Here is an 8,785-nt window from a genome sequence, read left to right as displayed (position 1 = left end):
AGCCCCTAGGAACCCAAGGGGTTTTTAAAATCATCCTTCATCTTATACCATGTCCCATTTAACCTTTGGAATAGAGGTATAAATTGACACTGTTAAACTTGCATTACAAAAGCATGTAGCCATAGCACAGTGAGTGTTCTACTTTAGATAATTCTTTGCTTTTAACCACAATCTGAAATACTGTAACTAAAGGCATATTAAATGGTCTGGTTTACAGTTATCAGAAAATGACAAAAACATCTAGCTTCTCAGAGTAAATTCACAGTATTTGCTCAAAGTCCCATGTTCCAATACTTTTCTCTGAATATGTGTCAAAAGAACCACAGTAGGGTGATCAATACAGATGATTCTCACAAAATACTGATGATCACTATAAGACGAGATACAAGGTTTCTGCACAACAGTGACGATGATCGTAACAATATAATAAAGTGAGAAAATTAGAGATTATCAGTGAAAACAATGTGATTACAGAATCTCAAAATCCAACTATTAAAACTAGTAGCAAATCAAGCTAATTTACGAAATTAACATGTTTCTTAATCAATCTATAAAAATTGCACAATAGCACTGGGCAACATAGAGACATAAAACACTAGTCAGCGTAGATGTTCACAGAAGGAATCGGGGTTTTCTGTTGTAAACCAGCATTAAGAATTAAACACAAAAAATGGAGTTCCAGTTATAAACATGTTTAAAACATCAGCTTGGTGCAGGTTGGATGAAAACTGGAAAAGTGTCTGCATGAAATAAAATCTATGTCCACAGTCATTGCTGATTTGGATATTAGATAACTTTGTCATTTTTAAATGAAATTTGGTGCATTTTATTATAACCGTATTAGAATTTAGATCTATGTGACTTAATTTGGTCCTATCTATATGATTAGATTGTACTTTTTTGAAATGGTCATACATTTCAGAGCATGAATTAGACCCGTTTGATTTGTAAAGTGCATTGAGACATTTGTTGGAACTTGGCTCTATATAATGTCCAAGTTACCGCACCCTGTTGGCGGTCAGACGCCTCGGAGCCCCCGAAATGCTCCTTTCAAGGCTATCTGACGGTTTCTCTCTCTTGATACAAAATTGGAAGAAACGAGGCTGGGTGTAAGGATAAAGTATTACTTAATAATAACATGACTGGATATCGTATTTTAAACACAAATTCTTCTCAGGTTAATTCAAATACAAAGTTTTACGCTTATATGAAGCTGCAAGATGTATTTAACGTATTATTATTTCGCCTTTTTTGTTATGTTATGGACAACAAAAGCTTTAAATGAAGCCTAGTTCCTCTAAATTACTGTAGCAATTTGATTTGGATGAAGACAAATACTTCCCCAGAACACCTCGTCCAGGCTGTCTGATGCAAGTTATTTTCTCTCGGTGTGGTAGGCTGATGTCCGATGTTTCAGGCGGCCAGTGAACGCAACGCAGAGATAGCGCCGCTGCTCCCCCAGTTCTGATCCAGTTCGTATCCACCCCGAGGTGTGCTCTCTCTCTCTCTGCCTGCTGAGCTGCACATGCCGGACGGGCTTTTGACAAGTTTTCAACTGGAACAAGCTTTAGCAGACCCCGGGAACAGGCAGATATTGCTTGGAGTTAGTGATTTTTACATTGAATTGGATGAAACAGTATTCCAGTATTTTTCCTGCTCAGAAGAGCGACAGTAACTGACAGAAACCGCCGCCTGTCCGCCTTGTTGTCCCGGTGGAGCCTCTTTTTTTGTTTAGGGTGAACCGAAACTCGCTGTGAATGCGAGCGGTGGCGCGCTTTTCCCCAGCTCGGAGAGTTTTAGGAGAATATGTTCAGACACTTTGTGCCTGGCGTGTTTGGACTGTGCGGGGTTAAGCTGTGATGAGGAGGGAATTAAACAGCGGTGAAGCGCCAGACAGAGACAGCGAAAGCTAAAAGCTCATCATCCCAGCAGCCGACGGCGGTCAGCGACCATAGTCCGGAGCAGAAAACCAAGGTATTCTCTCCATATTTATCAACAATAAGCTTCTGCCGTGTGCTTGACCTTGTCTGGCGTTTCTCGGTGTGATAAAATGATGGAGAGCTGGGGAGGAATTAGCTGCTAATACAGCGCACGTGTGCGCGGTGCTGTGTCAGGGAGGACCGACCGGCTCCAGGGGGCTCCTCCTACCCAGATACCGGAGACCACTGCCCACCGTTCTTCATTCAAAGGAGGATCGATTGAACGCTATTTTGCCCTACAGTCAGCGCTTTTCTTTTAGCACAAGTTTATACGTGATATCAAGAGATCAGTTTAATGATATCCCTAAATACCGACTTGGCGTACCAAACTGATGGTTGATTCCTGGTTGTATTCATTTTCATAGATAATTATGTATTCATGTTGATGGTATCAACCAGCACTAGAGATGCGCTGATCGGGTTTTTCTTAATCGATGCTTTCTTGACCTACCGATTCCGGGTTTGTTTTCTAATTATTATCCTGACACCTAAAAGATAAAGTGCTGCAGGTTCATTCATAGCGGTCGTTTTATATTAAAAAGAAAATAGATGAATTACAACATGATCCCACTTTGACTTTGATTAAATGTAAAGAAATGCATCCCAGTACACGCTGTTGGTTAATGTAGGTATTAACAGATGCTGAGGGGACTTTTCTAATGGAGCTTTTCAGTTTTTGAACATTATTGGTTTAATTAATATTAGAACATGCAAAGGAGGAAACCATTACTATAATGTCCTTACATAAAACTTTAGAGAGTGTACTTTGTTTCTCCCATAACTTTAAATATAAACAGTTTGCTGAGGGTGTGTTATGTAACTCCTGAGAGTAGTCAGGTGGGATTCTGTTTAACAATGATTGAATGTGTTCCAGATTGGGGGGGTCTGAAAGCTCTTCTCTCTTCACTTGTTATCTGAACCAAAGTTCTCATGGACCTTAGAACCCACACTCCCCATATTCGTTTACAATCTAACACATAGTCTTTTGGTCAGTGAGTGTTTATATTCAGAATCATCTGTTTCTTACTAGATCCAACAATTAGATGACCTGAAGCTGCTTTAGTACAGATTAAAAGAGCAGGTAGCTGTTAGGTGTGGCCAGTTGGACTGATTAACTAATGATCAGAAAAAGAGACCAGCTTGGTCTAATGGTCCACTCCTCAACACAAATCAAATAGCTTTGGATGAATAATAATCCACAAACCTCCTCCGCAGCTTAGATCATAAAGAGGATGGAGGTGAATCCACACAGTATTCAATTCTGGACTTAGCTTAGTTTTTATGGTCGTCACAGTTTCTGCAATGTGATTGATTAAACATAAATGACCTTTTTATTTGAAATTGCTTTGAACAGCCAACAAATGGATTTCTGAAGGATGGACCACAACTTAAACTCTTACAGTGGAGAACATGTAGTTACTTCAGCCATCTTTCTTGCCAAACAGTTGTCAGTCGGTATGACTAATTGGTATTATAGCAACAAGCCTCTGGAACGGATCATGTCTGAACCAAAATTGGCTGGAACCACGTTCAAGCTATAGTTTATTAGCTATCTCACCATCAGTGTCTCAGGTCAGTGCTTGGTAGAAGACCTATATATGCTGCTTTGTGTGTGTTTATGACTGTTGGGATATACATGTTCTCAACTTGCCTGCATTTGTGCAACAACATCCACATTCCCAGCATGTTGGTGCTTGGTGGGTGTTTTTGATGCATCCCTCTGTTTTTCATCTTGTCCATATGAAGAAATAATGCAGCTTTTTTCTGTTTTTATTCCTGCAACTTCTTCATATATGGTGATCCAAAGTAAAGATCTGTATTTCTGCAGGAATAATGCAAGTGACTGGTTAGAGTGACTAATAGTGCCTTGTGGACTAACCTGTTCTCTGGGTTTGGAATCAGCAGGCAGAAATTAGATTCTCTGTAGTATCACTCCTGAAATCTGATAATCCAGTGTAATTTGACCAGAGGGGCATTGACAACGACTATTTCTGTGGCTTAAGCTGATGACAGGTTTCTTAGTGGATTATCCACTCTGTACACACTCAACAGAATAATCATTTGTTATATTAAATGTGTGATATGTGGACAGCTAAACCTGCAGTTGTTCCAGAGTTGTGTGTCTGCAGCAGGAGTTCATGTACAGTGAGGCTGCATCAGTAGTTGTACTCACTGTTCTCTTCATTACTAACAGAGCATCAGAAACATGATTCATCTTCATTGTTCTTAGGTTATTCTTATTTCTGAGGGCTCGTTTCTGTTGGGGATAATGATATATTTTGAATTTGTCTGTCATGTGGACATCTCTTGGTGTTGCATCATAAAGGCTCCAATGTTTCAGGGCGATTTAACGTTGAAACCTTCAGAGTGGTTCCATGAGCATTCTAGGCAGCTTTTGAAATCCTTACTGTTCTGTTTGATGTTGATGCCTCCTATTAGAGCTCTGTAGAGGTTACTAGGACAGTGGTGTGGGAATTAGTTCTGAAGTCCTAGAGTTTTTTTCCCTAAGAGTTGACACTATCTGAGTTAGAGTTAAGATATAAGAAAGTTTGAGAAACCACTGCAAGTGGCTGAAATATGTTGTTCCATCTTTGACCAGAACAGAAGAAAGAACTGCTCTGATCAGTAACAGGAGGTGCTCTCGTGGGCACCAACAACCAATCAAAATGGACTGAGCTTTTTGTACAAAGTGCTGATTTAGATTTGTTTGAACTCTGTCTAATGTACACTGCCTGGCCAAAAAAAAAGGTCACACACTCTAATATTTTGTTGGACCACCTTTAGCTTTGATTACGGTACACATTTGCTGTGGCATTGTTTCGATTAGCTTCTGCAATGTCACAAGATTTATTTCCATCCAGTGTTCCATTCATTTTTCACCAATATCTTGCATCGATGATGGTAGAGTCTGACCGCTCCACAAAGCCTCCTCCAGCACATCCCAAAGATTCTCAATGGGGTTGAGGTCTGGACTCTGTGGTGGCCAATCCATGTGTTAGAATGATGTCTCATGCTCCCTGAACCACTCTTTCACAGTTCGAGCCCAATGAATCCTGGCATTGTCGTCTTGGAATATGCCCGTGGCATCAGGGAAGAAAAAATCCATTGATGGAATAACCTGGTCTGTCAGTATATCCAGGTAGTCAGCTAACCTCATTCTTTGAACACATACTGTTGTTGAACCCAGACCTGACCACCTGCAGCAACCCCAGATCATAGCACTGCCCACACAGACTGGTACAGTAGACACTAGGCATGATGGGTGCATCACTTCACCTGCCTCTCTTGTTACCCTGATGCGCCCATCACTCTGGAACAGGGTAAATCTGGACTCATTAGACCATATGACCTTCTTCCATTGGTCCAGAGTCCAATCTTTATGCTCCCTAGCAAATTTAAGCTTTTTTGTCCTGTTAGCCTGACTGATTAGTGGTTTTCTTAAGGCTACACAGCTGTTCAGTCCCAATCCCTTGAGTTCCCTTCACATTGTGGGTGTGGAAATGCTCTTACTTTCACTATTAAACATAGCCTGGAGTTCTACTGTTGTTTTTCTTCGATTTGATTTCATCAAACGTTTAAGTGATCGGCGATCACGATCATTTAGGATTTTCTTCCGGCCACATTTCTTCCTCGAAGACGATGGGTCCACACTGTCCTTTCAGTTTTTAATAATGCGTTGGAGAGTTCTTAACCCAATTTTGCTAGTTTCTGCAATCTCGTAAGATGTTTCTCTGCCTGATGCATGCCAATAATTTGACCCTTCTGAAACAGAAGGACATCTTTTCCACGACCACGCAATGCATCTTTCTACATGGTTGTTTAAGAAATGAGAAGCACCTCATTGCTCCAGTTGGAGTTAAATAACTTGTTGCCAGCTGAAACATAATCGCCCATGCAGTAATTATCCAATGGGAGCCTCGTACCTTTGTTTAGTTAAATCCAGGTGGTGACTTTTTTTTGGCCAGGCAGTGTAAGACAAAATGATCAAATACTGAGCCTCAGCTTTAGGTCAGTACAGACGTAACACGGCTACCTGCCTATTGTCTTTTTTTCCCTCATTATTTCCAGTTAGAGTGAATGTTGTTCAACGTGCTCACTACTGTTATTTTCAGTTGAATTAATCAACACTATTTGCAGTCCCATTCATATGAACTATCTGGCCTAATATTAGCTGGCTGTGTTAATACATCAGTTTTCAGCATTGCTAGTAAACACCATCAGAGTGTTATTGCTCATAAATCTTAAAGCCTTCTCAAACAGAATGTTGTTTGATAAGTGAAAGTGGGGATATATGGACATCTGTTCATCAGATTGAGACAAATGCTATAATTGATTTAGATTGTCTCCCTGTGCTGGTATCCCCTCCAAAAACTCAGAAAACCAGAGAGAGGATCAAAGATTTACTGGAAGAGATGTTTTTACTGGTATGACGTAGCACTGAATTAACTTTCTGGCTGCAGAATCCCAAAGCAGGTTGTTAATTTTATTTTTATAAAACCAGTTAAGAACCATCTCTAGAAATGCCCTGGATTTTAAGACTGAAACATCTTTAACAGAGAAATAAGGATTCTGGCTGCCTGTTGTTCCAGTAAAGTAGCTTGCCACCTTTTAAGATAATAATTTGCTGTTTATAGCAAAAAAGGTAAATGTTTTCTGATGTCCTGTTTACTAAGGTCTAGTGAAAGCAGCGTAATTTGAACCTGGGAATGAAAATTAGGTAGCAGCACTTAGGCTTTCCATCTCGATCTGCTGCTTTTTAGTGGTGTGTTAGATCTACAAACGCATCTGTGTAAAATTTGCCTGTATGGAACAGCTAAATGTAACAAACCCTGAGAGCTTGCAGGTTCCTTGATATAGGTAGTAGTTATAAATCCAACAGAAAATAAAGGAATTACAAGATTATGCCCATTCCTGCATCAGATCCTACATATACAGGTCCTTCTCAAAATATTAGCATATTGTGATAAAGTTCATTATTTTCCATAATGTCATGATGAAATTTTAACATTCATATATTTTAGATTCATTGCACATTAACTGAAATATTTCAGGTCTTTTATTGTCTTAATACGGATGATTGTGGCATACAGCTCATGAAAACCCAAAATTCCTATCTCACAAAATTAGCATATTTCATCCGACCAATAAAAGAAAAGTGTTTTTAATACAAAAAACGTCAACCTTCAAATAATCATGTACAGTTATGGCACTCAATACTTGGTCAGGAATCCTTTTGCAGAAATGACTGCTTCAATGCGGCGTGGCATGGAGGCAATCAGCCTGTGGCACTGCTGAGGTCTTATGGAGGCCCAGGATGCTTCGATAGCGGCCTTTAGCTCATCCAGAGTGTTGGGTCTTGAGTCTCTCAACGTTCTCTTCACAATATCCCACAGATTCTCTATGGGGTTCAGGTCAGGAGAGTTGGCAGGCCAATTGAGCACAGTGATACCATGGTCAGTAAACCATTTACCAGTGGTTTTGGCACTGTGAGCAGGTGCCAGGTCGTGCTGAAAAATGAAATCTTCATCTCCATAAAGCTTTTCAGCAGATGGAAGCATGAAGTGCTCCAAAATCTCCTGATAGCTAGCTGCATTGACCCTGCCCTTGATAAAACACAGTGGACCAACACCAGCAGCTGACACGGCACCCCAGACCATCACTGACTGTGGGTACTTGACACTGGACTTCTGGCATTTGGCATTTCCTTCTCCCCAGTCTTCCTCCAGACTCTGGCACCTTGATTTCCGAATGACATGCAGAATTTGCTTTCATCCGAAAAAAGTACTTTGGACCACTGAGCAACAGTCCAGTGCTGCTTCTCTGTAGCCCAGGTCAGACGCTTCTGCCGCTGTTTCTGGTTCAAATGCGGCACCTGTAGCCCATTTCCTGTACACGCCTGTGCACGGTGGCTCTGGATGTTTCTACTCCAGACTCAGTCCACTGCTTCCGCAGGTCCCCCAAGGTCTGGAATCGGCCCTTCTCCACAATCTTCCTCAGGGTCCGGTCACCTCTTCTCGTTGTGCAGCGTTTTCTGCCACACTTTTTCCTTCCCACAGACTTCCCACTGAGGTGCCTTGAAACAGCACTCTGGGAACAGCCTATTCGTTCAGAAATTTCTTTCTGTGTCTTACCCTCTTGCTTGAGGGTGTCAATAGTGGCCTTCTGGACAGCAGTCAGGTCGGCAGTCTTACCCATGAATGGGGTTTTGAGTGATGAACCAGGCTGGGAGTTTTAAAGGCCTCAGGAATCTTTTGCAGGTGTTTAGAGTTAACTCGTTGATTCAGATGATTAGGTTCATAGCTCGTTTAGAGACCCTTTTAATGATATGCTAATTTTGTGAGATAGGAATTTTGGGTTTTCATGAGCTGTATGCCAAAATCATCCGTATTAAGACAATAAAAGACCTGAAATATTTCAGTTAGTGTGCAATGAATCTAAAATATATGAATGTTAAATTTTCATCATGACATTATGGAAAATAATTAACTTTATCACAATATGCTAATATTTTGAGAAGGACCTGTAATAGTGTTACAGGTATTTACCAAAGCATCCAACAGCAAGTCAAAACAGTGAGTGAAAGTCAGCCCTAACAAGCTTTAGACAGTATCACCAACACCTGGTGGAGTTTAATAGGTCAGGTGGTTGCCTTGTAAAATTGTGTTACTGAGCTCAAGATCAAGTGCATCAAAAAACGTGCTGTTAATGTGTTGAACCGAAATGTTAGGTGAAATCAGAGTTTTCAGTACCAGCGAGAGTTGATCAAGGGTTATTTAGCAGTTTTGATCACTGGCTGAATAATTGTT

General features: G+C 40.7%; 1 protein-coding gene across 3 annotated transcripts in view; it reads left to right on the top strand.

Annotated features, from left to right (window-relative positions):
* The first annotated feature begins 216 nt into the window (after positions 1–216).
* Positions 217–8,785, top strand: part of arhgap32b (Rho GTPase activating protein 32b) — a 154,972-nt gene continuing 146,403 nt past the window's right edge. For 2 of the 3 annotated variants that reach the window (XM_047379304.1, XM_047379302.1), the window contains exon 1: positions 218–1,974. The gene's annotated coding sequence lies outside the window, so the exon portion shown is untranslated. Of the gene's footprint in view, positions 1,975–8,785 lie in introns of all 3 variants that reach the window. The other variant, XM_047379305.1, reaches the window with a different exon arrangement.

This window comes from Girardinichthys multiradiatus, chromosome 11, assembly GCF_021462225.1.
Source record: "Girardinichthys multiradiatus isolate DD_20200921_A chromosome 11, DD_fGirMul_XY1, whole genome shotgun sequence".
NCBI classification, from domain to species: domain Eukaryota; kingdom Metazoa; phylum Chordata; class Actinopteri; order Cyprinodontiformes; family Goodeidae; genus Girardinichthys; species Girardinichthys multiradiatus.
Note: the sequence above shows the minus strand (reverse complement) of the source record. Positions and strands in the feature narration are given on the sequence as shown.